This window comes from Acipenser ruthenus, chromosome 44, assembly GCF_902713425.1.
Source record: "Acipenser ruthenus chromosome 44, fAciRut3.2 maternal haplotype, whole genome shotgun sequence".
In the NCBI taxonomy this organism is placed as follows: Eukaryota; Metazoa; Chordata; class Actinopteri; order Acipenseriformes; family Acipenseridae; genus Acipenser; species Acipenser ruthenus.
Genome location: NC_081232.1, coordinates 4,133,578 through 4,153,664, shown reverse-complemented (window position 1 = coordinate 4,153,664; position 20,087 = coordinate 4,133,578). Strand labels below are relative to the sequence as shown.

The following is a 20,087-nucleotide window of genomic DNA, read 5'->3' as shown; positions in this document are numbered from 1 at the left end:
GCTTTCATGACTTTTATGTTTAGTGAGCTGGGGGTGATTCCTCCAAAATTTCCTTTTGTCCTCCACGCATTTCAATTGTAAAATGTAATTACAAAAATGTAATGCCTGCAGCACTTGATATTCCCAGGTGGTCTCCCATCCAAGTACTAACCAAGCCCAACATTGCTTAGCTTCTGAGATCAGACGAGATCAGGCTTATTCAAGGTGGTGTGGCCGCAGGCGATTGCATTTCTGCTTTCATGACTTTTATGTTTAGTGAGCTGGGGGTGATTCCTCCAAAATTTCCTTTTGTCCTCCACACATTTCAATTGTAAAATGTAATGCCTGCAGCACTTGATATTCCCAGGTGGTCTCCCATCCAAGTACTAACCAAGCCCAACATTGCTTAGCTTCTGAGATCAGACGAGATCAGGCTTATTCAAGGTGGTGTGGCCGCAGGCGATTGCATTTCTGCTTTCATGACTTTTATGTTTAGTGAGCTGGGGGTGATTCCTCCAAAATTTCCTTTTGTCCTCCACACATTTCAATTGTAAAATGTAATGCCTGCAGCACTTGATATTCCCAGGTGGTCTCCCATCCAAGTACTAACCAAGCCCAACATTGCTTAGCTTCTGAGATCAGACGAGATCAGGCTTATTCAAGGTGGTGTGGCCGCAGGCGATTGCATTTCTGCTTTCATGACTTTTATGTTTAGTGAGCTGGGGGTGATTCCTCCAAAATTTCCTTTTGTCCTCCACACATTTCAATTGTAAAATGTAATGCCTGCAGCACTTGATATTCCCAGGTGGTCTCCCATCCTAGTACTAACCAAGCCCAACATTGCTTAGCTTCTGAGATCAGACGAGATCAGGCTTATTCAAGGTGGTGTGGCCGCAGGCGATTGCATTTCTGCTTTCATGACTTTTATGTTTAGTGAGCTGGGGGTGATTCCTCCAAAATTTCCTTTTGTCCTCCACACATTTCAATTGTAAAATGTAATGCCTGCAGCACTTGATATTCCCAGGTGGTCTCCCATCCAAGTACTAACCAAGCCCAACATTGCTTAGCTTCTGAGATCAGACGAGATCAGGCTTATTCAAGGTGGTGTGGCCGCAGGCGATTGCATTTCTGCTTTCATGACTTTTATGTTTAGTGAGCTGGGGGTGATTCCTCCAAAATTTCCTTTTGTCCTCCACACATTTCAATTGTAAAATGTAATGCCTGCAGCACTTGATATTCCCAGGTGGTCTCCCATCCAAGTACTAACCAAGCCCAACATTGCTTAGCTTCTGAGATCAGACGAGATCAGGCTTATTCAAGGTGGTGTGGCCGCAGGCGATTGCATTTCTGCTTTCATGACTTTTATGTTTAGTGAGCTGGGGGTGATTCCTCCAAAATTTCCTTTTGTCCTCCACACATTTCAATTGTAAAATGTAATTACAAAAATGTAATGCCTGCAGCACTTGATATTCCCAGGTGGTCTCCCATCCAAGTACTAACCAAGCCCAACATTGCTTAGCTTCTGAGATCAGACGAGATCAGGCTTATTCAAGGTGGTGTGGCCGCAGGCGATTGCATTTCTGCTTTCATGACTTTTATGTTTAGTGAGCTGGGGGTGATTCCTCCAAAATTTCCTTTTGTCCTCCACACATTTCAATTGTAAAATGTAATGCCTGCAGCACTTGATATTCCCAGGTGGTCTCCCATCCAAGTACTAACCAAGCCCAACATTGCTTAGCTTCTGAGATCAGACGAGATCAGGCTTATTCAAGGTGGTGTGGCCGCAGGCGATTGCATTTCTGCTTTCATGACTTTTATGTTTAGTGAGCTGGGGGTGATTCCTCCAAAATTTCCTTTTGTCCTCCACACATTTCAATTGTAAAATGTAATGCCTGCAGCACTTGATATTCCCAGGTGGTCTCCCATCCAAGTACTAACCAAGCCCAACATTGCTTAGCTTCTGAGATCAGACGAGATCAGGCTTATTCAAGGTGGTGTGGCCGCAGGCGATTGCATTTCTGCTTTCATGACTTTTATGTTTAGTGAGCTGGGGGTGATTCCTCCAAAATTTCCTTTTGTCCTCCACACATTTCAATTGTAAAATGTAATGCCTGCAGCACTTGATATTCCCAGGTGGTCTCCCATCCAAGTACTAACCAAGCCCAACATTGCTTAGCTTCTGAGATCAGACGAGATCAGGCTTATTCAAGGTGGTGTGGCCGCAGGCGATTGCATTTCTGCTTTCATGACTTTTATGTTTAGTGAGCTGGGGGTGATTCCTCCAAAATTTCCTTTTGTCCTCCACACATTTCAATTGTAAAATGTAATGCCTGCAGCACTTGATATTCCCAGGTGGTCTCCCATCCAAGTACTAACCAAGCCCAACATTGCTTAGCTTCTGAGATCAGACGAGATCAGGCTTATTCAAGGTGGTGTGGCCGCAGGCGATTGCATTTCTGCTTTCATGACTTTTATGTTTAGTGAGCTGGGGGTGATTCCTCCAAAATTTCCTTTTGTCCTCCACACATTTCAATTGTAAAATGTAATGCCTGCAGCACTTGATATTCCCAGGTGGTCTCCCATCCAAGTACTAACCAAGCCCAACATTGCTTAGCTTCAGAGATCAGACGAGATCAGGCTTATTCAAGGTGGTGTGGCCGCAGGCGATTGCATTTCTGCTTTCATGACTTTTATGTTTAGTGAGCTGGGGGTGATTCCTCCAAAATTTCCTTTTGTCCTCCACACATTTCAATTGTAAAATGTAATGCCTGCAGCACTTGATATTCCCAGGTGGTCTCCCATCCAAGTACTAACCAAGCCCAACATTGCTTAGCTTCTGAGATCAGACGAGATCAGGCTTATTCAAGGTGGTGTGGCCGCAGGCGATTGCATTTCTGCTTTCATGACTTTTATGTTTAGTGAGCTGGGGGTGATTCCTCCAAAATTTCCTTTTGTCCTCCACACATTTCAATTGTAAAATGTAATTACAAAAATGTAATGCCTGCAGCACTTGATATTCCCAGGTGGTCTCCCATCCAAGTACTAACCAAGCCCAACATTGCTTAGCTTCTGAGATCAGACGAGATCAGGCTTATTCAAGGTGGTGTGGCCGCAGGCGATTGCATTTCTGCTTTCATGACTTTTATGTTTAGTGAGCTGGGGGTGATTCCTCCAAAATTTCCTTTTGTCCTCCACACATTTCAATTGTAAAATGTAATGCCTGCAGCACTTGATATTCCCAGGTGGTCTCCCATCCAAGTACTAACCAAGCCCAACATTGCTTAGCTTCTGAGATCAGACGAGATCAGGCTTATTCAAGGTGGTGTGGCCGCAGGCGATTGCATTTCTGCTTTCATGACTTTTATGTTTAGTGAGCTGGGGGTGATTCCTCCAAAATTTCCTTTTGTCCTCCACACATTTCAATTGTAAAATGTAATGCCTGCAGCACTTGATATTCCCAGGTGGTCTCCCATCCAAGTACTAACCAAGCCCAACATTGCTTAGCTTCTGAGATCAGACGAGATCAGGCTTATTCAAGGTGGTGTGGCCGCAGGCGATTGCATTTCTGCTTTCATGACTTTTATGTTTAGTGAGCTGGGGGTGATTCCTCCAAAATTTCCTTTTGTCCTCCACACATTTCAATTGTAAAATGTAATGCCTGCAGCACTTGATATTCCCAGGTGGTCTCCCATCCAAGTACTAACCAAGCCCAACATTGCTTAGCTTCTGAGATCAGACGAGATCAGGCTTATTCAAGGTGGTGTGGCCGCAGGCGATTGAATTTCTGCTTTCATGACTTTTATGTTTAGTGAGCTGGGGGTGATTCCTCCAAAATTTCCTTTTGTCCTCCACACATTTCAATTGTAAAATGTAATGCCTGCAGCACTTGATATTCCCAGGTGGTCTCCCATCCAAGTACTAACCAAGCCCAACATTGCTTAGCTTCTGAGATCAGACGAGATCAGGCTTATTCAAGGTGGTGTGGCCGCAGGCGATTGCATTTCTGCTTTCATGACTTTTATGTTTAGTGAGCTGGGGGTGATTCCTCCAAAATTTCCTTTTGTCCTCCACACATTTCAATTGTAAAATGTAATGCCTGCAGCACTTGATATTCCCAGGTGGTCTCCCATCCTAGTACTAACCAAGCCCAACATTGCTTAGCTTCTGAGATCAGACGAGATCAGGCTTATTCAAGGTGGTGTGGCCGCAGGCGATTGCATTTCTGCTTTCATGACTTTTATGTTTAGTGAGCTGGGGGTGATTCCTCCAAAATTTCCTTTTGTCCTCCACACATTTCAATTGTAAAATGTAATTACAAAAATGTAATGCCTGCAGCACTTGATATTCCCAGGTGGTCTCCCATCCAAGTACTAACCAAGCCCAACATTGCTTAGCTTCTGAGATCAGACGAGATCAGGCTTATTCAAGGTGGTGTGGCCGCAGGCGATTGCATTTCTGCTTTCATGACTTTTATGTTTAGTGAGCTGGGGGTGATTCCTCCAAAATTTCCTTTTGTCCTCCACACATTTCAATTGTAAAATGTAATGCCTGCAGCACTTGATATTCCCAGGTGGTCTCCCATCCAAGTACTAACCAAGCCCAACATTGCTTAGCTTCTGAGATCAGACGAGATCAGGCTTATTCAAGGTGGTGTGGCCGCAGGCGATTGCATTTCTGCTTTCATGACTTTTATGTTTAGTGAGCTGGGGGTGATTCCTCCAAAATTTCCTTTTGTCCTCCACACATTTCAATTGTAAAATGTAATTACAAAAATGTAATGCCTGCAGCACTTGATATTCCCAGGTGGTCTCCCATCCAAGTACTAACCAAGCCCAACATTGCTTAGCTTCTGAGATCAGACGAGATCAGGCTTATTCAAGGTGGTGTGGCCGCAGGCGATTGCATTTCTGCTTTCATGACTTTTATGTTTAGTGAGCTGGGGGTGATTCCTCCAAAATTTCCTTTTGTCCTCCACACATTTCAATTGTAAAATGTAATGCCTGCAGCACTTGATATTCCCAGGTGGTCTCCCATCCAAGTACTAACCAAGCCCAACATTGCTTAGCTTCTGAGATCAGACGAGATCAGGCTTATTCAAGGTGGTGTGGCCGCAGGCGATTGCATTTCTGCTTTCATGACTTTTATGTTTAGTGAGCTGGGGGTGATTCCTCCAAAATTTCCTTTTGTCCTCCACACATTTCAATTGTAAAATGTAATTACAAAAATGTAATGCCTGCAGCACTTGATATTCCCAGGTGGTCTCCCATCCAAGTACTAACCAAGCCCAACATTGCTTAGCTTCTGAGATCAGACGAGATCAGGCTTATTCAAGGTGGTGTGGCCGCAGGCGATTGCATTTCTGCTTTCATGACTTTTATGTTTAGTGAGCTGGGGGTGATTCCTCCAAAATTTCCTTTTGTCCTCCACACATTTCAATTGTAAAATGTAATGCCTGCAGCACTTGATATTCCGAGGTGGTCTCCCATCCAAGTACTAACCAAGCCCAACATTGCTTAGCTTCTGAGATCAGACGAGATCAGGCTTATTCAAGGTGGTGTGGCCGCAGGCGATTGCATTTCTGCTTTCATGACTTTTATGTTTAGTGAGCTGGGGGTGATTCCTCCAAAATTTCCTTTTGTCCTCCACACATTTCAATTGTAAAATGTAATTACAAAAATGTAATGCCTGCAGCACTTGATATTCCCAGGTGGTCTCCCATCCAAGTACTAACCAAGCCCAACATTGCTTAGCTTCTGAGATCAGACGAGATCAGGCTTATTCAAGGTGGTGTGGCCGCAGGCGATTGCATTTCTGCTTCATGACTTTTATGTTTAGTGAGCTGGGGGTGATTCCTCCAAAATTTCCTTTTGTCCTCCACACATTTCAATTGTAAAATGTAATTACAAAAATGTAATGCCTGCAGCACTTGATATTCCCAGGTGGTCTCCCATCCAAGTACTAACCAAGCCCAACATTGCTTAGCTTCTGAGATCAGACGAGATCAGGCTTATTCAAGGTGGTGTGGCCGCAGGCGATTGCATTTCTGCTTTCATGACTTTTATGTTTAGTGAGCTGGGGGTGATTCCTCCAAAATTTCCTTTTGTCCTCCACACATTTCAATTGTAAAATGTAATTACAAAAATGTAATGCCTGCAGCACTTGATATTCCCAGGTGGTCTCCCATCCAAGTACTAACCAAGCCCAACATTGCTTAGCTTCTGAGATCAGACGAGATCAGGCTTATTCAAGGTGGTGTGGCCGCAGGCGATTGCATTTCTGCTTTCATGACTTTTATGTTTAGTGAGCTGGGGGTGATTCCTCCAAAATTTCCTTTTGTCCTCCACACATTTCAATTGTAAAATGTAATGCCTGCAGCACTTGATATTCCGAGGTGGTCTCCCATCCAAGTACTAACCAAGCCCAACATTGCTTAGCTTCTGAGATCAGACGAGATCAGGCTTATTCAAGGTGGTGTGGCCGCAGGCGATTGCATTTCTGCTTTCATGACTTTTATGTTTAGTGAGCTGGGGGTGATTCCTCCAAAATTTCCTTTTGTCCTCCACACATTTCAATTGTAAAATGTAATGCCTGCAGCACTTGATATTCCCAGGTGGTCTCCCATCCAAGTACTAACCAAGCCCAACATTGCTTAGCTTCTGAGATCAGACGAGATCAGGCTTATTCAAGGTGGTGTGGCCGCAGGCGATTGCATTTCTGCTTTCATGACTTTTATGTTTAGTGAGCTGGGGGTGATTCCTCCAAAATTTCCTTTTGTCCTCCACACATTTCAATTGTAAAATGTAATTACAAAAATGTAATGCCTGCAGCACTTGATATTCCCAGGTGGTCTCCCATCCAAGTACTAACCAAGCCCAACATTGCTTAGCTTCTGAGATCAGACGAGATCAGGCTTATTCAAGGTGGTGTGGCCGCAGGCGATTGCATTTCTGCTTTCATGACTTTTATGTTTAGTGAGCTGGGGGTGATTCCTCCAAAATTTCCTTTTGTCCTCCACACATTTCAATTGTAAAATGTAATGCCTGCAGCACTTGATATTCCCAGGTGGTCTCCCATCCAAGTACTAACCAAGCCCAACATTGCTTAGCTTCTGAGATCAGACGAGATCAGGCTTATTCAAGGTGGTGTGGCCGCAGGCGATTGCATTTCTGCTTTCATGACTTTTATGTTTAGTGAGCTGGGGGTGATTCCTCCAAAATTTCCTTTTGTCCTCCACACATTTCAATTGTAAAATGTAATGCCTGCAGCACTTGATATTCCCAGGTGGTCTCCCATCCAAGTACTAACCAAGCCCAACATTGCTTAGCTTCTGAGATCAGACGAGATCAGGCTTATTCAAGGTGGTGTGGCCGCAGGCGATTGCATTTCTGCTTTCATGACTTTTATGTTTAGTGAGCTGGGGGTGATTCCTCCAAAATTTCCTTTTGTCGTCCACACATTTCAATTGTAAAATGTAATTACAAAAATGTAATGCCTGCAGCACTTGATATTCCCAGGTGGTCTCCCATCCAAGTACTAACCAAGCCCAACATTGCTTAGCTTCTGAGATCAGACGAGATCAGGCTTATTCAAGGTGGTGTGGCCGCAGGCGATTGCATTTCTGCTTTCATGACTTTTATGTTTAGTGAGCTGGGGGTGATTCCTCCAAAATTTCCTTTTGTCCTCCACACATTTCAATTGTAAAATGTAATGCCTGCAGCACTTGATATTCCCAGGTGGTCTCCCATCCAAGTACTAACCAAGCCCAACATTGCTTAGCTTCAGAGATCAGACGAGATCAGGCTTATTCAAGGTGGTGTGGCCGCAGGCGATTGCATTTCTGCTTTCATGACTTTTATGTTTAGTGAGCTGGGGGTGATTCCTCCAAAATTTCCTTTTGTCCTCCACACATTTCAATTGTAAAATGTAATTACAAAAATGTAATGCCTGCAGCACTTGATATTCCCAGGTGGTCTCCCATCCAAGTACTAACCAAGCCCAACATTGCTTAGCTTCTGAGATCAGACGAGATCAGGCTTATTCAAGGTGGTGTGGCCGCAGGCGATTGCATTTCTGCTTTCATGACTTTTATGTTTAGTGAGCTGGGGGTGATTCCTCCAAAATTTCCTTTTGTCCTCCACACATTTCAATTGTAAAATGTAATTACAAAAATGTAATGCCTGCAGCACTTGATATTCCCAGGTGGTCTCCCATCCAAGTACTAACCAAGCCCAACATTGCTTAGCTTCTGAGATCAGACGAGATCAGGCTTATTCAAGGTGGTGTGGCCGCAGGCGATTGCATTTCTGCTTTCATGACTTTTATGTTTAGTGAGCTGGGGGTGATTCCTCCAAAATTTCCTTTTGTCCTCCACACATTTCAATTGTAAAATGTAATTACAAAAATGTAATGCCTGCAGCACTTGATATTCCCAGGTGGTCTCCCATCCAAGTACTAACCAAGCCCAACATTGCTTAGCTTCTGAGATCAGACGAGATCAGGCTTATTCAAGGTGGTGTGGCCGCAGGCGATTGCATTTCTGCTTTCATGACTTTTATGTTTAGTGAGCTGGGGGTGATTCCTCCAAAATTTCCTTTTGTCCTCCACACATTTCAATTGTAAAATGTAATGCCTGCAGCACTTGATATTCCCAGGTGGTCTCCCATCCTAGTACTAACCAAGCCCAACATTGCTTAGCTTCTGAGATCAGACGAGATCAGGCTTATTCAAGGTGGTGTGGCCGCAGGCGATTGCATTTCTGCTTTCATGACTTTTATGTTTAGTGAGCTGGGGGTGATTCCTCCAAAATTTCCTTTTGTCCTCCACACATTTCAATTGTAAAATGTAATTACAAAAATGTAATGCCTGCAGCACTTGATATTCCCAGGTGGTCTCCCATCCAAGTACTAACCAAGCCCAACATTGCTTAGCTTCTGAGATCAGACGAGATCAGGCTTATTCAAGGTGGTGTGGCCGCAGGCGATTGCATTTCTGCTTTCATGACTTTTATGTTTAGTGAGCTGGGGGTGATTCCTCCAAAATTTCCTTTTGTCCTCCACACATTTCAATTGTAAAATGTAATTACAAAAATGTAATGCCTGCAGCACTTGATATTCCCAGGTGGTCTACCATCCAAGTACTAACCAAGCCCAACATTGCTTAGCTTCTGAGATCAGACGAGATCAGGCTTATTCAAGGTGGTGTGGCCGCAGGCGATTGCATTTCTGCTTTCATGACTTTTATGTTTAGTGAGCTGGGGGTGATTCCTCCAAAATTTCCTTTTGTCCTCCACACATTTCAATTGTAAAATGTAATTACAAAAATGTAATGCCTGCAGCACTTGATATTCCCAGGTGGTCTCCCATCCAAGTACTAACCAAGCCCAACATTGCTTAGCTTCTGAGATCAGACGAGATCAGGCTTATTCAAGGTGGTGTGGCCGCAGGCGATTGCATTTCTGCTTTCATGACTTTTATGTTTAGTGAGCTGGGGGTGATTCCTCCAAAATTTCCTTTTGTCCTCCACACATTTCAATTGTAAAATGTAATGCCTGCAGCACTTGATATTCCCAGGTGGTCTCCCATCCAAGTACTAACCAAGCCCAACATTGCTTAGCTTCTGAGATCAGACGAGATCAGGCTTATTCAAGGTGGTGTGGCCGCAGGCGATTGCATTTCTGCTTTCATGACTTTTATGTTTAGTGAGCTGGGGGTGATTCCTCCAAAATTTCCTTTTGTCCTCCACACATTTCAATTGTAAAATGTAATTACAAAAATGTAATGCCTGCAGCACTTGATATTCCCAGGTGGTCTCCCATCCAAGTACTAACCAAGCCCAACATTGCTTAGCTTCTGAGATCAGACGAGATCAGGCTTATTCAAGGTGGTGTGGCCGCAGGCGATTGCATTTCTGCTTTCATGACTTTTATGTTTAGTGAGCTGGGGGTGATTCCTCCAAAATTTCCTTTTGTCCTCCACACATTTCAATTGTAAAATGTAATGCCTGCAGCACTTGATATTCCCAGGTGGTCTCCCATCCAAGTACTAACCAAGCCCAACATTGCTTAGCTTCTGAGATCAGACGAGATCAGGCTTATTCAAGGTGGTGTGGCCGCAGGCGATTGCATTTCTGCTTTCATGACTTTTATGTTTAGTGAGCTGGGGGTGATTCCTCCAAAATTTCCTTTTGTCCTCCACACATTTCAATTGTAAAATGTAATTACAAAAATGTAATGCCTGCAGCACTTGATATTCCCAGGTGGTCTCCCATCCAAGTACTAACCAAGCCCAACATTGCTTAGCTTCTGAGATCAGACGAGATCAGGCTTATTCAAGGTGGTGTGGCCGCAGGCGATTGCATTTCTGCTTTCATGACTTTTATGTTTAGTGAGCTGGGGGTGATTCCTCCAAAATTTCCTTTTGTCCTCCACACATTTCAATTGTAAAATGTAATTACAAAAATGTAATGCCTGCAGCACTTGATATTCCCAGGTGGTCTCCCATCCAAGTACTAACCAAGCCCAACATTGCTTAGCTTCTGAGATCAGACGAGATCAGGCTTATTCAAGGTGGTGTGGCCGCAGGCGATTGCATTTCTGCTTTCATGACTTTTATGTTTAGTGAGCTGGGGGTGATTCCTCCAAAATTTCCTTTTGTCCTCCACACATTTCAATTGTAAAATGTAATGCCTGCAGCACTTGATATTCCCAGGTGGTCTCCCATCCAAGTACTAACCAAGCCCAACATTGCTTAGCTTCTGAGATCAGACGAGATCAGGCTTATTCAAGGTGGTGTGGCCGCAGGCGATTGCATTTCTGCTTTCATGACTTTTATGTTTAGTGAGCTGGGGGTGATTCCTCCAAAATTTCCTTTTGTCCTCCACACATTTCAATTGTAAAATGTAATTACAAAAATGTAATGCCTGCAGCACTTGATATTCCCAGGTGGTCTCCCATCCAAGTACTAACCAAGCCCAACATTGCTTAGCTTCTGAGATCAGACGAGATCAGGCTTATTCAAGGTGGTGTGGCCGCAGGCGATTGCATTTCTGCTTTCATGACTTTTATGTTTAGTGAGCTGGGGGTGATTCCTCCAAAATTTCCTTTTGTCCTCCACACATTTCAATTGTAAAATGTAATGCCTGCAGCACTTGATATTCCCAGGTGGTCTCCCATCCAAGTACTAACCAAGCCCAACATTGCTTAGCTTCTGAGATCAGACGAGATCAGGCTTATTCAAGGTGGTGTGGCCGCAGGCGATTGCATTTCTGCTTTCATGACTTTTATGTTTAGTGAGCTGGGGGTGATTCCTCCAAAATTTCCTTTTGTCCTCCACACATTTCAATTGTAAAATGTAATGCCTGCAGCACTTGATATTCCCAGGTGGTCTCCCATCCAAGTACTAACCAAGCCCAACATTGCTTAGCTTCTGAGATCAGACGAGATCAGGCTTATTCAAGGTGGTGTGGCCGCAGGCGATTGCATTTCTGCTTTCATGACTTTTATGTTTAGTGAGCTGGGGGTGATTCCGCCAAAATTTCCTTTTGTCCTCCACACATTTCAATTGTAAAATGTAATGCCTGCAGCACTTGATATTCCCAGGTGGTCTCCCATCCAAGTACTAACCAAGCCCAACATTGCTTAGCTTCTGAGATCAGACGAGATCAGGCTTATTCAAGGTGGTGTGGCCGCAGGCGATTGCATTTCTGCTTTCATGACTTTTATGTTTAGTGAGCTGGGGGTGATTCCTCCAAAATTTCCTTTTGTCCTCCACACATTTCAATTGTAAAATGTAATGCCTGCAGCACTTGATATTCCCAGGTGGTCTCCCATCCAAGTACTAACCAAGCCCAACATTGCTTAGCTTCTGAGATCAGACGAGATCAGGCTTATTCAAGGTGGTGTGGCCGCAGGCGATTGCATTTCTGCTTTCATGACTTTTATGTTTAGTGAGCTGGGGGTGATTCCTCCAAAATTTCCTTTTGTCCTCCACACATTTCAATTGTAAAATGTAATGCCTGCAGCACTTGATATTCCCAGGTGGTCTCCCATCCAAGTACTAACCAAGCCCAACATTGCTTAGCTTCTGAGATCAGACGAGATCAGGCTTATTCAAGGTGGTGTGGCCGCAGGCGATTGCATTTCTGCTTTCATGACTTTTATGTTTAGTGAGCTGGGGGTGATTCCTCCAAAATTTCCTTTTGTCCTCCACACATTTCAATTGTAAAATGTAATGCCTGCAGCACTTGATATTCCCAGGTGGTCTCCCATCCAAGTACTAACCAAGCCCAACATTGCTTAGCTTCTGAGATCAGACGAGATCAGGCTTATTCAAGGTGGTGTGGCCGCAGGCGATTGCATTTCTGCTTTCATGACTTTTATGTTTAGTGAGCTGGGGGTGATTCCTCCAAAATTTCCTTTTGTCCTCCACACATTTCAATTGTAAAATGTAATGCCTGCAGCACTTGATATTCCCAGGTGGTCTCCCATCCAAGTACTAACCAAGCCCAACATTGCTTAGCTTCTGAGATCAGACGAGATCAGGCTTATTCAAGGTGGTGTGGCCGCAGGCGATTGCATTTCTGCTTTCATGACTTTTATGTTTAGTGAGCTGGGGGTGATTCCTCCAAAATTTCCTTTTGTCCTCCACACATTTCAATTGTAAAATGTAATGCCTGCAGCACTTGATATTCCCAGGTGGTCTCCCATCCAAGTACTAACCAAGCCCAACATTGCTTAGCTTCTGAGATCAGACGAGATCAGGCTTATTCAAGGTGGTGTGGCCGCAGGCGATTGCATTTCTGCTTTCATGACTTTTATGTTTAGTGAGCTGGGGGTGATTCCTCCAAAATTTCCTTTTGTCCTCCACACATTTCAATTGTAAAATGTAATGCCTGCAGCACTTGATATTCCCAGGTGGTCTCCCATCCAAGTACTAACCAAGCCCAACATTGCTTAGCTTCTGAGATCAGACGAGATCAGGCTTATTCAAGGTGGTGTGGCCGCAGGCGATTGCATTTCTGCTTTCATGACTTTTATGTTTAGTGAGCTGGGGGTGATTCCTCCAAAATTTCCTTTTGTCCTCCACACATTTCAATTGTAAAATGTAATGCCTGCAGCACTTGATATTCCCAGGTGGTCTCCCATCCAAGTACTAACCAAGCCCAACATTGCTTAGCTTCTGAGATCAGACGAGATCAGGCTTATTCAAGGTGGTGTGGCCGCAGGCGATTGCATTTCTGCTTTCATGACTTTTATGTTTAGTGAGCTGGGGGTGATTCCTCCAAAATTTCCTTTTGTCCTCCACACATTTCAATTGTAAAATGTAATGCCTGCAGCACTTGATATTCCCAGGTGGTCTCCCATCCAAGTACTAACCAAGCCCAACATTGCTTAGCTTCTGAGATCAGACGAGATCAGGCTTATTCAAGGTGGTGTGGCCGCAGGCGATTGCATTTCTGCTTTCATGACTTTTATGTTTAGTGAGCTGGGGGTGATTCCTCCAAAATTTCCTTTTGTCCTCCACACATTTCAATTGTAAAATGTAATGCCTGCAGCACTTGATATTCCCAGGTGGTCTCCCATCCAAGTACTAACCAAGCCCAACATTGCTTAGCTTCTGAGATCAGACGAGATCAGGCTTATTCAAGGTGGTGTGGCCGCAGGCGATTGCATTTCTGCTTTCATGACTTTTATGTTTAGTGAGCTGGGGGTGATTCCTCCAAAATTTCCTTTTGTCCTCCACACATTTCAATTGTAAAATGTAATGCCTGCAGCACTTGATATTCCCAGGTGGTCTCCCATCCAAGTACTAACCAAGCCCAACATTGCTTAGCTTCTGAGATCAGACGAGATCAGGCTTATTCAAGGTGGTGTGGCCGCAGGCGATTGCATTTCTGCTTTCATGACTTTTATGTTTAGTGAGCTGGGGGTGATTCCTCCAAAATTTCCTTTTGTCCTCCACACATTTCAATTGTAAAATGTAATTACAAAAATGTAATGCCTGCAGCACTTGATATTCCCAGGTGGTCTCCCATCCAAGTACTAACCAAGCCCAACATTGCTTAGCTTCTGAGATCAGACGAGATCAGGCTTATTCAAGGTGGTGTGGCCGCAGGCGATTGCATTTCTGCTTTCATGACTTTTATGTTTAGTGAGCTGGGGGTGATTCCTCCAAAATTTCCTTTTGTCCTCCACACATTTCAATTGTAAAATGTAATTACAAAAATGTAATGCCTGCAGCACTTGATATTCCCAGGTGGTCTCCCATCCAAGTACTAACCAAGCCCAACATTGCTTAGCTTCTGAGATCAGACGAGATCAGGCTTATTCAAGGTGGTGTGGCCGCAGGCGATTGCATTTCTGCTTTCATGACTTTTATGTTTAGTGAGCTGGGGGTGATTCCTCCAAAATTTCCTTTTGTCCTCCACACATTTCAATTGTAAAATGTAATTACAAAAATGTAATGCCTGCAGCACTTGATATTCCCAGGTGGTCTCCCATCCAAGTACTAACCAAGCCCAACATTGCTTAGCTTCTGAGATCAGACGAGATCAGGCTTATTCAAGGTGGTGTGGCCGCAGGCGATTGCATTTCTGCTTTCATGACTTTTATGTTTAGTGAGCTGGGGGTGATTCCTCCAAAATTTCCTTTTGTCCTCCACACATTTCAATTGTAAAATGTAATGCCTGCAGCACTTGATATTCCCAGGTGGTCTCCCATCCAAGTACTAACCAAGCCCAACATTGCTTAGCTTCTGAGATCAGACGAGATCAGGCTTATTCAAGGTGGTGTGGCCGCAGGCGATTGCATTTCTGCTTTCATGACTTTTATGTTTAGTGAGCTGGGGGTGATTCCTCCAAAATTTCCTTTTGTCCTCCACACATTTCAATTGTAAAATGTAATGCCTGCAGCATTTGATATTCCCAGGTGGTCTCCCATCCAAGTACTAACCAAGCCCAACATTGCTTAGCTTCTGAGATCAGACGAGATCAGGCTTATTCAAGGTGGTGTGGCCGCAGGCGATTGCATTTCTGCTTTCATGACTTTTATGTTTAGTGAGCTGGGGGTGATTCCTCCAAAATTTCCTTTTGTCCTCCACACATTTCAATTGTAAAATGTAATGCCTGCAGCACTTGATATTCCCAGGTGGTCTCCCATCCAAGTACTAACCAAGCCCAACATTGCTTAGCTTCTGAGATCAGACGAGATCAGGCTTATTCAAGGTGGTGTGGCCGCAGGCGATTGCATTTCTGCTTTCATGACTTTTATGTTTAGTGAGCTGGGGGTGATTCCTCCAAAATTTCCTTTTGTCCTCCACACATTTCAATTGTAAAATGTAATTACAAAAATGTAATGCCTGCAGCACTTGATATTCCCAGGTGGTCTCCCATCCAAGTACTAACCAAGCCCAACATTGCTTAGCTTCTGAGATCAGACGAGATCAGGCTTATTCAAGGTGGTGTGGCCGCAGGCGATTGCATTTCTGCTTTCATGACTTTTATGTTTAGTGAGCTGGGGGTGATTCCTCCAAAATTTCCTTTTGTCCTCCACACATTTCAATTGTAAAATGTAATTACAAAAATGTAATGCCTGCAGCACTTGATATTCCCAGGTGGTCTCCCATCCAAGTACTAACCAAGCCCAACATTGCTTAGCTTCTGAGATCAGACGAGATCAGGCTTATTCAAGGTGGTGTGGCCGCAGGCGATTGCATTTCTGCTTTCATGACTTTTATGTTTAGTGAGCTGGGGGTGATTCCTCCAAAATTTCCTTTTGTCCTCCACACATTTCAATTGTAAAATGTAATTACAAAAATGTAATGCCTGCAGCACTTGATATTCCCAGGTGGTCTCCCATCCAAGTACTAACCAAGCCCAACATTGCTTAGCTTCTGAGATCAGACGAGATCAGGCTTATTCAAGGTGGTGTGGCCGCAGGCGATTGCATTTCTGCTTTCATGACTTTTATGTTTAGTGAGCTGGGGGTGATTCCTCCAAAATTTCCTTTTGTCCTCCACACATTTCAATTGTAAAATGTAATGCCTGCAGCACTTGATATTCCCAGGTGGTCTCCCATCCAAGTACTAACCAAGCCCAACATTGCTTAGCTTCTGAGATCAGACGAGATCAGGCTTATTCAAGGTGGTGTGGCCGCAGGCGATTGCATTTCTGCTTTCATGACTTTTATGTTTAGTGAGCTGGGGGTGATTCCTCCAAAATTTCCTTTTGTCCTCCACACATTTCAATTGTAAAATGTAATGCCTGCAGCACTTGATATTCCCAGGTGGTCTCCCATCCAAGTACTAACCAAGCCCAACATTGCTTAGCTTCTGAGATCAGACGAGATCAGGCTTATTCAAGGTGGTGTGGCCGCAGGCGATTGCATTTCTGCTTTCATGACTTTTATGTTTAGTGAGCTGGGGGTGATTCCTCCAAAATTTCCTTTTGTCCTCCACACATTTCAATTGTAAAATGTAATGCCTGCAGCACTTGATATTCCCAGGTGGTCTCCCATCCAAGTACTAACCAAGCCCAACATTGCTTAGCTTCTGAGATCAGACGAGATCAGGCTTATTCAAGGTGGTGTGGCCGCAGGCGATTGCATTTCTGCTTTCATGACTTTTATGTTTAGTGAGCTGGGGGTGATTCCTCCAAAATTTCCTTTTGTCCTCCACACATTTCAATTGTAAAATGTAATTACAAAAATGTAATGCCTGCAGCACTTGATATTCCCAGGTGGTCTCCCATCCAAGTACTAACCAAGCCCAACATTGCTTAGCTTCTGAGATCAGACGAGATCAGGCTTATTCAAGGTGGTGTGGCCGCAGGCGATTGCATTTCTGCTTTCATGACTTTTATGTTTAGTGAGCTGGGGGTGATTCCTCCAAAATTTCCTTTTGTCCTCCACACATTTCAATTGTAAAATGTAATGCCTGCAGCACTTGATATTCCCAGGTGGTCTCCCATCCAAGTACTAACCAAGCCCAACATTGCTTAGCTTCTGAGATCAGACGAGATCAGGCTTATTCAAGGTGGTGTGGCCGCAGGCGATTGCATTTCTGCTTTCATGACTTTTATGTTTAGTGAGCTGGGGGTGATTCCTCCAAAATTTCCTTTTGTCCTCCACACATTTCAATTGTAAAATGTAATTACAAAAATGTAATGCCTGCAGCACTTGATATTCCCAGGTGGTCTCCCATCCAAGTACTAACCAAGCCCAACATTGCTTAGCTTCTGAGATCAGACGAGATCAGGCTTATTCAAGGTGGTGTGGCCGCAGGCGATTGCATTTCTGCTTTCATGACTTTTATGTTTAGTGAGCTGGGGGTGATTCCTCCAAAATTTCCTTTTGTCCTCCACACATTTCAATTGTAAAATGTAATTACAAAAATGTAATGCCTGCAGCACTTGATATTCCCAGGTGGTCTCCCATCCAAGTACTAACCAAGCCCAACATTGCTTAGCTTCTGAGATCAGACGAGATCAGGCTTATTCAAGGTGGTGTGGCCACAGGCGATTGCATTTCTGCTTTCATGACTTTTATGTTTAGTGAGCTGGGGGTGATTCCTCCAAAATTTCCTTTTGTCCTCCACACATTTCAATTGTAAAATGTAATTACAAAAATGTAATGCCTGCAGCACTTGATATTCCCAGGTGGTCTCCCATCCAAGTACTAACCAAGCCCAACATTGCTTAGCTTCTGAGATCAGACGAGATCAGGCTTATTCAAGGTGGTGTGGCCGCAGGCGATTGCATTTCTGCTTTCATGACTTTTATGTTTAGTGAGCTGGGGGTGATTCCTCCAAAATTTCCTTTTGTCCTCCACACATTTCAATTGTAAAATGTAATTACAAAAATGTAATGCCTGCAGCACTTGATATTCCCAGGTGGTCTCCCATCCAAGTACTAACCAAGCCCAACATTGCTTAGCTTCTGAGATCAGACGAGATCAGGCTTATTCAAGGTGGTGTGGCCGCAGGCGATTGCATTTCTGCTTTCATGACTTTTATGTTTAGTGAGCTGGGGGTGATTCCTCCAAAATTTCCTTTTGTCCTCCACACATTTCAATTGTAAAATGTAATTACAAAAATGTAATGCCTGCAGCACTTGATATTCCGAGGTGGTCTCCCATCCAAGTACTAACCAAGCCCAACATTGCTTAGCTTCTGAGATCAGACGAGATCAGGCTTATTCAAGGTGGTGTGGCCGCAGGCGATTGCATTTCTGCTTTCATGACTTTTATGTTTAGTGAGCTGGGGGTGATTCCTCCAAAATTTCCTTTTGTCCTCCACACATTTCAATTGTAAAATGTAATTACAAAAATGTAATGCCTGCAGCACTTGATATTCCCAGGTGGTCTCCCATCCAAGTACTAACCAAGCCCAACATTGCTTAGCTTCTGAGATCAGACGAGATCAGGCTTATTCAAGGTGGTGTGGCCGCAGGCGATTGCATTTCTGCTTTCATGACTTTTATGTTTAGTGAGCTGGGGGTGATTCCTCCAAAATTTCCTTTTGTCCTCCACACATTTCAATTGTAAAATGTAATTACAAAAATGTAATGCCTGCAGCACTTGATATTCCGAGGTGGTCTCCCATCCAAGTACTAACCAAGCCCAACATTGCTTAGCTTCTGAGATCAGACGAGATCAGGCTTATTCAAGGTGGTGTGGCCGCAGGCGATTGCATTTCTGCTTTCATGACTTTTATGTTTAGTGAGCTGGGGGTGATTCCTCCAAAATTTCCTTTTGTCCTCCACACATTTCAATTGTAAAATGTAATGCCTGCAGCACTTGATATTCCCAGGTGGTCTCCCATCCAAGTACTAACCAAGCCCAACATTGCTTAGCTTCTGAGATCAGACGAGATCAGGCTTATTCAAGGTGGTGTAGCCGCAGGCGATTGCATTTCTGCTTTCATGACTTTTATGTTTAGTGAGCTGGGGGTGATTCCTCCAAAATTTCCTTTTGTCCTCCACACATTTCAATTGTAAAATGTAATTACAAAAATGTAATGCCTGCAGCACTTGATATTCCCAGGTGGTCTCCCATCCAAGTACTAACCAAGCCCAACATTGCTTAGCTTCTGAGATCAGACGAGATCAGGCTTATTCAAGGTGGTGTGGCCGCAGGCGATTGCATTTCTGCTTTCATGACTTTTATGTTTAGTGAGCTGGGGGTGATTCCTCCAAAATTTCCTTTTGTCCTCCACACATTTCAATTGTAAAATGTAATGCCTGCAGCACTTGATATTCCCAGGTGGTCTCCCATCCAAGTACTAACCAAGCCCAACATTGCTTAGCTTCTGAGATCAGACGAGATCAGGCTTATTCAAGGTGGTGTGGCCGCAGGCGATTGCATTTCTGCTTTCATGACTTTTATGTTTAGTGAGCTGGGGGTGATTCCTCCAAAATTTCCTTTTGTCCTCCACACATTTCAATTGTAAAATGTAATGCCTGCAGCACTTGATATTCCCAGGTGGTCTCCCATCCAAGTACTAACCAAGCCCAACATTGCTTAGCTTCTGAGATCAGACAAGATCAGGCTTATTCAAGGTGGTGTGGCCGCAGGCGATTGCATTTCTGCTTTCATGACTTTTATGTTTAGTGAGCTGGGGGTGATTCCTCCAAAATTTCCTTTTGTCCTCCACACATTTCAATTGTAAAATGTAATTACAAAAATGTAATGCCTGCAGCACTTGATATTCCCAGGTGGTCTCCCATCCAAGTACTAACCAAGCCCAACATTGCTTAGCTTCTGAGATCAGACGAGATCAGGCTTATTCAAGGTGGTGTGGCCGCAGGCGATTGCATTTCTGCTTTCATGACTTTTATGTTTAGTGAGCTGGGGGTGATTCCTCCAAAATTTCCTTTTGTCCTCCACACATTTCAATTGTAAAATGTAATTACAAAAATGTAATGCCTGCAGCACTTGATATTCCCAGGTGGTCTCCCATCCAAGTACTAACCAAGCCCAACATTGCTTAGCTTCTGAGATCAGACGAGATCAGGCTTATTCAAGGTGGTGTGGCCGCAGGCGATTGCATTTCTGCTTTCATGACTTTTATGTTTAGTGAGCTGGGGGTGATTCCTCCAAAATTTCCTTTTGTCCTCCA

At 43.9% G+C, this 20,087-nt stretch overlaps 89 non-coding genes across 89 annotated transcripts; all 89 read right to left on the bottom strand.

Moving 5' to 3' along the window:
- Positions 1–102: 102 nt before the first annotated feature.
- On the bottom strand, positions 103–221 carry LOC131717379 (5S ribosomal RNA). Its single transcript, XR_009316265.1, has one exon. It is a non-coding gene; the product is annotated as a 5S ribosomal RNA (ribosomal RNA).
- A 100-nt stretch (positions 222–321) lies between these two features.
- LOC131717377 (5S ribosomal RNA) lies at positions 322–440 on the bottom strand. The gene has a single exon (XR_009316263.1). It is a non-coding gene; the product is annotated as a 5S ribosomal RNA (ribosomal RNA).
- A 100-nt stretch (positions 441–540) lies between these two features.
- On the bottom strand, positions 541–659 carry LOC131717376 (5S ribosomal RNA). The gene has a single exon (XR_009316262.1). It is a non-coding gene; the product is annotated as a 5S ribosomal RNA (ribosomal RNA).
- Positions 660–759: 100 nt separating this feature from the next.
- On the bottom strand, positions 760–878 carry LOC131718424 (5S ribosomal RNA). Its single transcript, XR_009317322.1, has one exon. It is a non-coding gene; the product is annotated as a 5S ribosomal RNA (ribosomal RNA).
- A 100-nt stretch (positions 879–978) lies between these two features.
- On the bottom strand, positions 979–1,097 carry LOC131717375 (5S ribosomal RNA). The gene has a single exon (XR_009316261.1). It is a non-coding gene; the product is annotated as a 5S ribosomal RNA (ribosomal RNA).
- Positions 1,098–1,197: 100 nt separating this feature from the next.
- Positions 1,198–1,316, bottom strand: LOC131717374 (5S ribosomal RNA). The gene has a single exon (XR_009316260.1). It is a non-coding gene; the product is annotated as a 5S ribosomal RNA (ribosomal RNA).
- A 114-nt stretch (positions 1,317–1,430) lies between these two features.
- Positions 1,431–1,549, bottom strand: LOC131717373 (5S ribosomal RNA). The gene has a single exon (XR_009316259.1). It is a non-coding gene; the product is annotated as a 5S ribosomal RNA (ribosomal RNA).
- A 100-nt stretch (positions 1,550–1,649) lies between these two features.
- On the bottom strand, positions 1,650–1,768 carry LOC131717372 (5S ribosomal RNA). Its single transcript, XR_009316258.1, has one exon. It is a non-coding gene; the product is annotated as a 5S ribosomal RNA (ribosomal RNA).
- Positions 1,769–1,868: 100 nt separating this feature from the next.
- Positions 1,869–1,987, bottom strand: LOC131717371 (5S ribosomal RNA). The gene has a single exon (XR_009316257.1). It is a non-coding gene; the product is annotated as a 5S ribosomal RNA (ribosomal RNA).
- Positions 1,988–2,087: 100 nt separating this feature from the next.
- LOC131717370 (5S ribosomal RNA) lies at positions 2,088–2,206 on the bottom strand. The gene has a single exon (XR_009316256.1). It is a non-coding gene; the product is annotated as a 5S ribosomal RNA (ribosomal RNA).
- Positions 2,207–2,306: 100 nt separating this feature from the next.
- LOC131717369 (5S ribosomal RNA) lies at positions 2,307–2,425 on the bottom strand. Its single transcript, XR_009316255.1, has one exon. It is a non-coding gene; the product is annotated as a 5S ribosomal RNA (ribosomal RNA).
- A 100-nt stretch (positions 2,426–2,525) lies between these two features.
- On the bottom strand, positions 2,526–2,644 carry LOC131711118 (5S ribosomal RNA). Its single transcript, XR_009313000.1, has one exon. It is a non-coding gene; the product is annotated as a 5S ribosomal RNA (ribosomal RNA).
- A 100-nt stretch (positions 2,645–2,744) lies between these two features.
- LOC131717368 (5S ribosomal RNA) lies at positions 2,745–2,863 on the bottom strand. Its single transcript, XR_009316254.1, has one exon. It is a non-coding gene; the product is annotated as a 5S ribosomal RNA (ribosomal RNA).
- A 114-nt stretch (positions 2,864–2,977) lies between these two features.
- LOC131717366 (5S ribosomal RNA) lies at positions 2,978–3,096 on the bottom strand. The gene has a single exon (XR_009316252.1). It is a non-coding gene; the product is annotated as a 5S ribosomal RNA (ribosomal RNA).
- A 100-nt stretch (positions 3,097–3,196) lies between these two features.
- Positions 3,197–3,315, bottom strand: LOC131717365 (5S ribosomal RNA). Its single transcript, XR_009316251.1, has one exon. It is a non-coding gene; the product is annotated as a 5S ribosomal RNA (ribosomal RNA).
- Positions 3,316–3,415: 100 nt separating this feature from the next.
- LOC131717364 (5S ribosomal RNA) lies at positions 3,416–3,534 on the bottom strand. Its single transcript, XR_009316250.1, has one exon. It is a non-coding gene; the product is annotated as a 5S ribosomal RNA (ribosomal RNA).
- A 100-nt stretch (positions 3,535–3,634) lies between these two features.
- Positions 3,635–3,753, bottom strand: LOC131717363 (5S ribosomal RNA). Its single transcript, XR_009316249.1, has one exon. It is a non-coding gene; the product is annotated as a 5S ribosomal RNA (ribosomal RNA).
- Positions 3,754–3,853: 100 nt separating this feature from the next.
- On the bottom strand, positions 3,854–3,972 carry LOC131717362 (5S ribosomal RNA). Its single transcript, XR_009316248.1, has one exon. It is a non-coding gene; the product is annotated as a 5S ribosomal RNA (ribosomal RNA).
- Positions 3,973–4,072: 100 nt separating this feature from the next.
- On the bottom strand, positions 4,073–4,191 carry LOC131718413 (5S ribosomal RNA). Its single transcript, XR_009317311.1, has one exon. It is a non-coding gene; the product is annotated as a 5S ribosomal RNA (ribosomal RNA).
- A 114-nt stretch (positions 4,192–4,305) lies between these two features.
- LOC131717360 (5S ribosomal RNA) lies at positions 4,306–4,424 on the bottom strand. Its single transcript, XR_009316246.1, has one exon. It is a non-coding gene; the product is annotated as a 5S ribosomal RNA (ribosomal RNA).
- A 100-nt stretch (positions 4,425–4,524) lies between these two features.
- Positions 4,525–4,643, bottom strand: LOC131717359 (5S ribosomal RNA). Its single transcript, XR_009316244.1, has one exon. It is a non-coding gene; the product is annotated as a 5S ribosomal RNA (ribosomal RNA).
- A 114-nt stretch (positions 4,644–4,757) lies between these two features.
- On the bottom strand, positions 4,758–4,876 carry LOC131717358 (5S ribosomal RNA). The gene has a single exon (XR_009316243.1). It is a non-coding gene; the product is annotated as a 5S ribosomal RNA (ribosomal RNA).
- Positions 4,877–4,976: 100 nt separating this feature from the next.
- LOC131717357 (5S ribosomal RNA) lies at positions 4,977–5,095 on the bottom strand. Its single transcript, XR_009316242.1, has one exon. It is a non-coding gene; the product is annotated as a 5S ribosomal RNA (ribosomal RNA).
- A 114-nt stretch (positions 5,096–5,209) lies between these two features.
- On the bottom strand, positions 5,210–5,328 carry LOC131717356 (5S ribosomal RNA). Its single transcript, XR_009316241.1, has one exon. It is a non-coding gene; the product is annotated as a 5S ribosomal RNA (ribosomal RNA).
- Positions 5,329–5,428: 100 nt separating this feature from the next.
- On the bottom strand, positions 5,429–5,547 carry LOC131711172 (5S ribosomal RNA). The gene has a single exon (XR_009313054.1). It is a non-coding gene; the product is annotated as a 5S ribosomal RNA (ribosomal RNA).
- Positions 5,548–5,661: 114 nt separating this feature from the next.
- On the bottom strand, positions 5,662–5,780 carry LOC131717354 (5S ribosomal RNA). Its single transcript, XR_009316239.1, has one exon. It is a non-coding gene; the product is annotated as a 5S ribosomal RNA (ribosomal RNA).
- Positions 5,781–5,893: 113 nt separating this feature from the next.
- LOC131717353 (5S ribosomal RNA) lies at positions 5,894–6,012 on the bottom strand. Its single transcript, XR_009316238.1, has one exon. It is a non-coding gene; the product is annotated as a 5S ribosomal RNA (ribosomal RNA).
- Positions 6,013–6,126: 114 nt separating this feature from the next.
- LOC131717352 (5S ribosomal RNA) lies at positions 6,127–6,245 on the bottom strand. The gene has a single exon (XR_009316237.1). It is a non-coding gene; the product is annotated as a 5S ribosomal RNA (ribosomal RNA).
- Positions 6,246–6,345: 100 nt separating this feature from the next.
- LOC131711171 (5S ribosomal RNA) lies at positions 6,346–6,464 on the bottom strand. Its single transcript, XR_009313053.1, has one exon. It is a non-coding gene; the product is annotated as a 5S ribosomal RNA (ribosomal RNA).
- Positions 6,465–6,564: 100 nt separating this feature from the next.
- Positions 6,565–6,683, bottom strand: LOC131717351 (5S ribosomal RNA). Its single transcript, XR_009316236.1, has one exon. It is a non-coding gene; the product is annotated as a 5S ribosomal RNA (ribosomal RNA).
- Positions 6,684–6,797: 114 nt separating this feature from the next.
- Positions 6,798–6,916, bottom strand: LOC131717350 (5S ribosomal RNA). The gene has a single exon (XR_009316235.1). It is a non-coding gene; the product is annotated as a 5S ribosomal RNA (ribosomal RNA).
- A 100-nt stretch (positions 6,917–7,016) lies between these two features.
- LOC131717349 (5S ribosomal RNA) lies at positions 7,017–7,135 on the bottom strand. Its single transcript, XR_009316234.1, has one exon. It is a non-coding gene; the product is annotated as a 5S ribosomal RNA (ribosomal RNA).
- Positions 7,136–7,235: 100 nt separating this feature from the next.
- LOC131717348 (5S ribosomal RNA) lies at positions 7,236–7,354 on the bottom strand. The gene has a single exon (XR_009316233.1). It is a non-coding gene; the product is annotated as a 5S ribosomal RNA (ribosomal RNA).
- A 114-nt stretch (positions 7,355–7,468) lies between these two features.
- LOC131717347 (5S ribosomal RNA) lies at positions 7,469–7,587 on the bottom strand. The gene has a single exon (XR_009316232.1). It is a non-coding gene; the product is annotated as a 5S ribosomal RNA (ribosomal RNA).
- Positions 7,588–7,687: 100 nt separating this feature from the next.
- LOC131711117 (5S ribosomal RNA) lies at positions 7,688–7,806 on the bottom strand. Its single transcript, XR_009312999.1, has one exon. It is a non-coding gene; the product is annotated as a 5S ribosomal RNA (ribosomal RNA).
- Positions 7,807–7,920: 114 nt separating this feature from the next.
- Positions 7,921–8,039, bottom strand: LOC131717346 (5S ribosomal RNA). The gene has a single exon (XR_009316231.1). It is a non-coding gene; the product is annotated as a 5S ribosomal RNA (ribosomal RNA).
- Positions 8,040–8,153: 114 nt separating this feature from the next.
- On the bottom strand, positions 8,154–8,272 carry LOC131717345 (5S ribosomal RNA). Its single transcript, XR_009316230.1, has one exon. It is a non-coding gene; the product is annotated as a 5S ribosomal RNA (ribosomal RNA).
- A 114-nt stretch (positions 8,273–8,386) lies between these two features.
- Positions 8,387–8,505, bottom strand: LOC131717343 (5S ribosomal RNA). Its single transcript, XR_009316228.1, has one exon. It is a non-coding gene; the product is annotated as a 5S ribosomal RNA (ribosomal RNA).
- A 100-nt stretch (positions 8,506–8,605) lies between these two features.
- On the bottom strand, positions 8,606–8,724 carry LOC131718402 (5S ribosomal RNA). Its single transcript, XR_009317300.1, has one exon. It is a non-coding gene; the product is annotated as a 5S ribosomal RNA (ribosomal RNA).
- A 114-nt stretch (positions 8,725–8,838) lies between these two features.
- On the bottom strand, positions 8,839–8,957 carry LOC131717342 (5S ribosomal RNA). Its single transcript, XR_009316227.1, has one exon. It is a non-coding gene; the product is annotated as a 5S ribosomal RNA (ribosomal RNA).
- Positions 8,958–9,071: 114 nt separating this feature from the next.
- On the bottom strand, positions 9,072–9,190 carry LOC131711007 (5S ribosomal RNA). The gene has a single exon (XR_009312889.1). It is a non-coding gene; the product is annotated as a 5S ribosomal RNA (ribosomal RNA).
- Positions 9,191–9,304: 114 nt separating this feature from the next.
- Positions 9,305–9,423, bottom strand: LOC131717341 (5S ribosomal RNA). Its single transcript, XR_009316226.1, has one exon. It is a non-coding gene; the product is annotated as a 5S ribosomal RNA (ribosomal RNA).
- A 100-nt stretch (positions 9,424–9,523) lies between these two features.
- Positions 9,524–9,642, bottom strand: LOC131717340 (5S ribosomal RNA). Its single transcript, XR_009316225.1, has one exon. It is a non-coding gene; the product is annotated as a 5S ribosomal RNA (ribosomal RNA).
- A 114-nt stretch (positions 9,643–9,756) lies between these two features.
- On the bottom strand, positions 9,757–9,875 carry LOC131717339 (5S ribosomal RNA). The gene has a single exon (XR_009316224.1). It is a non-coding gene; the product is annotated as a 5S ribosomal RNA (ribosomal RNA).
- Positions 9,876–9,975: 100 nt separating this feature from the next.
- Positions 9,976–10,094, bottom strand: LOC131717338 (5S ribosomal RNA). Its single transcript, XR_009316223.1, has one exon. It is a non-coding gene; the product is annotated as a 5S ribosomal RNA (ribosomal RNA).
- A 114-nt stretch (positions 10,095–10,208) lies between these two features.
- Positions 10,209–10,327, bottom strand: LOC131717337 (5S ribosomal RNA). The gene has a single exon (XR_009316222.1). It is a non-coding gene; the product is annotated as a 5S ribosomal RNA (ribosomal RNA).
- Positions 10,328–10,441: 114 nt separating this feature from the next.
- LOC131717336 (5S ribosomal RNA) lies at positions 10,442–10,560 on the bottom strand. The gene has a single exon (XR_009316221.1). It is a non-coding gene; the product is annotated as a 5S ribosomal RNA (ribosomal RNA).
- A 100-nt stretch (positions 10,561–10,660) lies between these two features.
- Positions 10,661–10,779, bottom strand: LOC131717335 (5S ribosomal RNA). The gene has a single exon (XR_009316220.1). It is a non-coding gene; the product is annotated as a 5S ribosomal RNA (ribosomal RNA).
- A 114-nt stretch (positions 10,780–10,893) lies between these two features.
- Positions 10,894–11,012, bottom strand: LOC131717334 (5S ribosomal RNA). Its single transcript, XR_009316219.1, has one exon. It is a non-coding gene; the product is annotated as a 5S ribosomal RNA (ribosomal RNA).
- A 100-nt stretch (positions 11,013–11,112) lies between these two features.
- On the bottom strand, positions 11,113–11,231 carry LOC131717332 (5S ribosomal RNA). The gene has a single exon (XR_009316217.1). It is a non-coding gene; the product is annotated as a 5S ribosomal RNA (ribosomal RNA).
- Positions 11,232–11,331: 100 nt separating this feature from the next.
- LOC131717331 (5S ribosomal RNA) lies at positions 11,332–11,450 on the bottom strand. The gene has a single exon (XR_009316216.1). It is a non-coding gene; the product is annotated as a 5S ribosomal RNA (ribosomal RNA).
- A 100-nt stretch (positions 11,451–11,550) lies between these two features.
- On the bottom strand, positions 11,551–11,669 carry LOC131717330 (5S ribosomal RNA). Its single transcript, XR_009316215.1, has one exon. It is a non-coding gene; the product is annotated as a 5S ribosomal RNA (ribosomal RNA).
- A 100-nt stretch (positions 11,670–11,769) lies between these two features.
- On the bottom strand, positions 11,770–11,888 carry LOC131717329 (5S ribosomal RNA). Its single transcript, XR_009316214.1, has one exon. It is a non-coding gene; the product is annotated as a 5S ribosomal RNA (ribosomal RNA).
- A 100-nt stretch (positions 11,889–11,988) lies between these two features.
- Positions 11,989–12,107, bottom strand: LOC131717328 (5S ribosomal RNA). The gene has a single exon (XR_009316213.1). It is a non-coding gene; the product is annotated as a 5S ribosomal RNA (ribosomal RNA).
- A 100-nt stretch (positions 12,108–12,207) lies between these two features.
- LOC131717327 (5S ribosomal RNA) lies at positions 12,208–12,326 on the bottom strand. The gene has a single exon (XR_009316212.1). It is a non-coding gene; the product is annotated as a 5S ribosomal RNA (ribosomal RNA).
- A 100-nt stretch (positions 12,327–12,426) lies between these two features.
- On the bottom strand, positions 12,427–12,545 carry LOC131717326 (5S ribosomal RNA). Its single transcript, XR_009316211.1, has one exon. It is a non-coding gene; the product is annotated as a 5S ribosomal RNA (ribosomal RNA).
- A 100-nt stretch (positions 12,546–12,645) lies between these two features.
- On the bottom strand, positions 12,646–12,764 carry LOC131717325 (5S ribosomal RNA). Its single transcript, XR_009316210.1, has one exon. It is a non-coding gene; the product is annotated as a 5S ribosomal RNA (ribosomal RNA).
- A 100-nt stretch (positions 12,765–12,864) lies between these two features.
- Positions 12,865–12,983, bottom strand: LOC131717324 (5S ribosomal RNA). The gene has a single exon (XR_009316209.1). It is a non-coding gene; the product is annotated as a 5S ribosomal RNA (ribosomal RNA).
- Positions 12,984–13,083: 100 nt separating this feature from the next.
- LOC131717323 (5S ribosomal RNA) lies at positions 13,084–13,202 on the bottom strand. Its single transcript, XR_009316208.1, has one exon. It is a non-coding gene; the product is annotated as a 5S ribosomal RNA (ribosomal RNA).
- A 100-nt stretch (positions 13,203–13,302) lies between these two features.
- Positions 13,303–13,421, bottom strand: LOC131717321 (5S ribosomal RNA). The gene has a single exon (XR_009316206.1). It is a non-coding gene; the product is annotated as a 5S ribosomal RNA (ribosomal RNA).
- Positions 13,422–13,521: 100 nt separating this feature from the next.
- Positions 13,522–13,640, bottom strand: LOC131717320 (5S ribosomal RNA). The gene has a single exon (XR_009316205.1). It is a non-coding gene; the product is annotated as a 5S ribosomal RNA (ribosomal RNA).
- Positions 13,641–13,740: 100 nt separating this feature from the next.
- Positions 13,741–13,859, bottom strand: LOC131717319 (5S ribosomal RNA). The gene has a single exon (XR_009316204.1). It is a non-coding gene; the product is annotated as a 5S ribosomal RNA (ribosomal RNA).
- Positions 13,860–13,973: 114 nt separating this feature from the next.
- LOC131717318 (5S ribosomal RNA) lies at positions 13,974–14,092 on the bottom strand. The gene has a single exon (XR_009316203.1). It is a non-coding gene; the product is annotated as a 5S ribosomal RNA (ribosomal RNA).
- Positions 14,093–14,206: 114 nt separating this feature from the next.
- On the bottom strand, positions 14,207–14,325 carry LOC131717317 (5S ribosomal RNA). The gene has a single exon (XR_009316202.1). It is a non-coding gene; the product is annotated as a 5S ribosomal RNA (ribosomal RNA).
- Positions 14,326–14,439: 114 nt separating this feature from the next.
- Positions 14,440–14,558, bottom strand: LOC131717316 (5S ribosomal RNA). Its single transcript, XR_009316201.1, has one exon. It is a non-coding gene; the product is annotated as a 5S ribosomal RNA (ribosomal RNA).
- A 100-nt stretch (positions 14,559–14,658) lies between these two features.
- On the bottom strand, positions 14,659–14,777 carry LOC131717315 (5S ribosomal RNA). Its single transcript, XR_009316200.1, has one exon. It is a non-coding gene; the product is annotated as a 5S ribosomal RNA (ribosomal RNA).
- Positions 14,778–14,877: 100 nt separating this feature from the next.
- LOC131712372 (5S ribosomal RNA) lies at positions 14,878–14,996 on the bottom strand. Its single transcript, XR_009314265.1, has one exon. It is a non-coding gene; the product is annotated as a 5S ribosomal RNA (ribosomal RNA).
- A 100-nt stretch (positions 14,997–15,096) lies between these two features.
- Positions 15,097–15,215, bottom strand: LOC131717314 (5S ribosomal RNA). The gene has a single exon (XR_009316199.1). It is a non-coding gene; the product is annotated as a 5S ribosomal RNA (ribosomal RNA).
- A 114-nt stretch (positions 15,216–15,329) lies between these two features.
- LOC131717313 (5S ribosomal RNA) lies at positions 15,330–15,448 on the bottom strand. The gene has a single exon (XR_009316198.1). It is a non-coding gene; the product is annotated as a 5S ribosomal RNA (ribosomal RNA).
- A 114-nt stretch (positions 15,449–15,562) lies between these two features.
- Positions 15,563–15,681, bottom strand: LOC131717312 (5S ribosomal RNA). The gene has a single exon (XR_009316197.1). It is a non-coding gene; the product is annotated as a 5S ribosomal RNA (ribosomal RNA).
- Positions 15,682–15,795: 114 nt separating this feature from the next.
- Positions 15,796–15,914, bottom strand: LOC131717310 (5S ribosomal RNA). The gene has a single exon (XR_009316195.1). It is a non-coding gene; the product is annotated as a 5S ribosomal RNA (ribosomal RNA).
- Positions 15,915–16,014: 100 nt separating this feature from the next.
- On the bottom strand, positions 16,015–16,133 carry LOC131717309 (5S ribosomal RNA). The gene has a single exon (XR_009316194.1). It is a non-coding gene; the product is annotated as a 5S ribosomal RNA (ribosomal RNA).
- A 100-nt stretch (positions 16,134–16,233) lies between these two features.
- LOC131717308 (5S ribosomal RNA) lies at positions 16,234–16,352 on the bottom strand. The gene has a single exon (XR_009316193.1). It is a non-coding gene; the product is annotated as a 5S ribosomal RNA (ribosomal RNA).
- Positions 16,353–16,452: 100 nt separating this feature from the next.
- LOC131717307 (5S ribosomal RNA) lies at positions 16,453–16,571 on the bottom strand. Its single transcript, XR_009316192.1, has one exon. It is a non-coding gene; the product is annotated as a 5S ribosomal RNA (ribosomal RNA).
- A 114-nt stretch (positions 16,572–16,685) lies between these two features.
- On the bottom strand, positions 16,686–16,804 carry LOC131717306 (5S ribosomal RNA). Its single transcript, XR_009316191.1, has one exon. It is a non-coding gene; the product is annotated as a 5S ribosomal RNA (ribosomal RNA).
- A 100-nt stretch (positions 16,805–16,904) lies between these two features.
- LOC131717305 (5S ribosomal RNA) lies at positions 16,905–17,023 on the bottom strand. The gene has a single exon (XR_009316190.1). It is a non-coding gene; the product is annotated as a 5S ribosomal RNA (ribosomal RNA).
- Positions 17,024–17,137: 114 nt separating this feature from the next.
- LOC131717304 (5S ribosomal RNA) lies at positions 17,138–17,256 on the bottom strand. Its single transcript, XR_009316189.1, has one exon. It is a non-coding gene; the product is annotated as a 5S ribosomal RNA (ribosomal RNA).
- A 114-nt stretch (positions 17,257–17,370) lies between these two features.
- Positions 17,371–17,489, bottom strand: LOC131710140 (5S ribosomal RNA). The gene has a single exon (XR_009312009.1). It is a non-coding gene; the product is annotated as a 5S ribosomal RNA (ribosomal RNA).
- A 114-nt stretch (positions 17,490–17,603) lies between these two features.
- LOC131717303 (5S ribosomal RNA) lies at positions 17,604–17,722 on the bottom strand. The gene has a single exon (XR_009316188.1). It is a non-coding gene; the product is annotated as a 5S ribosomal RNA (ribosomal RNA).
- Positions 17,723–17,836: 114 nt separating this feature from the next.
- Positions 17,837–17,955, bottom strand: LOC131717302 (5S ribosomal RNA). The gene has a single exon (XR_009316187.1). It is a non-coding gene; the product is annotated as a 5S ribosomal RNA (ribosomal RNA).
- A 114-nt stretch (positions 17,956–18,069) lies between these two features.
- On the bottom strand, positions 18,070–18,188 carry LOC131711170 (5S ribosomal RNA). The gene has a single exon (XR_009313052.1). It is a non-coding gene; the product is annotated as a 5S ribosomal RNA (ribosomal RNA).
- A 114-nt stretch (positions 18,189–18,302) lies between these two features.
- LOC131717301 (5S ribosomal RNA) lies at positions 18,303–18,421 on the bottom strand. The gene has a single exon (XR_009316186.1). It is a non-coding gene; the product is annotated as a 5S ribosomal RNA (ribosomal RNA).
- Positions 18,422–18,535: 114 nt separating this feature from the next.
- Positions 18,536–18,654, bottom strand: LOC131711169 (5S ribosomal RNA). The gene has a single exon (XR_009313051.1). It is a non-coding gene; the product is annotated as a 5S ribosomal RNA (ribosomal RNA).
- A 100-nt stretch (positions 18,655–18,754) lies between these two features.
- On the bottom strand, positions 18,755–18,873 carry LOC131710266 (5S ribosomal RNA). The gene has a single exon (XR_009312138.1). It is a non-coding gene; the product is annotated as a 5S ribosomal RNA (ribosomal RNA).
- Positions 18,874–18,987: 114 nt separating this feature from the next.
- LOC131717299 (5S ribosomal RNA) lies at positions 18,988–19,106 on the bottom strand. The gene has a single exon (XR_009316184.1). It is a non-coding gene; the product is annotated as a 5S ribosomal RNA (ribosomal RNA).
- Positions 19,107–19,206: 100 nt separating this feature from the next.
- On the bottom strand, positions 19,207–19,325 carry LOC131717298 (5S ribosomal RNA). Its single transcript, XR_009316183.1, has one exon. It is a non-coding gene; the product is annotated as a 5S ribosomal RNA (ribosomal RNA).
- Positions 19,326–19,425: 100 nt separating this feature from the next.
- On the bottom strand, positions 19,426–19,544 carry LOC131711828 (5S ribosomal RNA). The gene has a single exon (XR_009313717.1). It is a non-coding gene; the product is annotated as a 5S ribosomal RNA (ribosomal RNA).
- A 114-nt stretch (positions 19,545–19,658) lies between these two features.
- Positions 19,659–19,777, bottom strand: LOC131717297 (5S ribosomal RNA). The gene has a single exon (XR_009316182.1). It is a non-coding gene; the product is annotated as a 5S ribosomal RNA (ribosomal RNA).
- A 114-nt stretch (positions 19,778–19,891) lies between these two features.
- Positions 19,892–20,010, bottom strand: LOC131717296 (5S ribosomal RNA). The gene has a single exon (XR_009316181.1). It is a non-coding gene; the product is annotated as a 5S ribosomal RNA (ribosomal RNA).
- Positions 20,011–20,087: the final 77 nt, after the last annotated feature.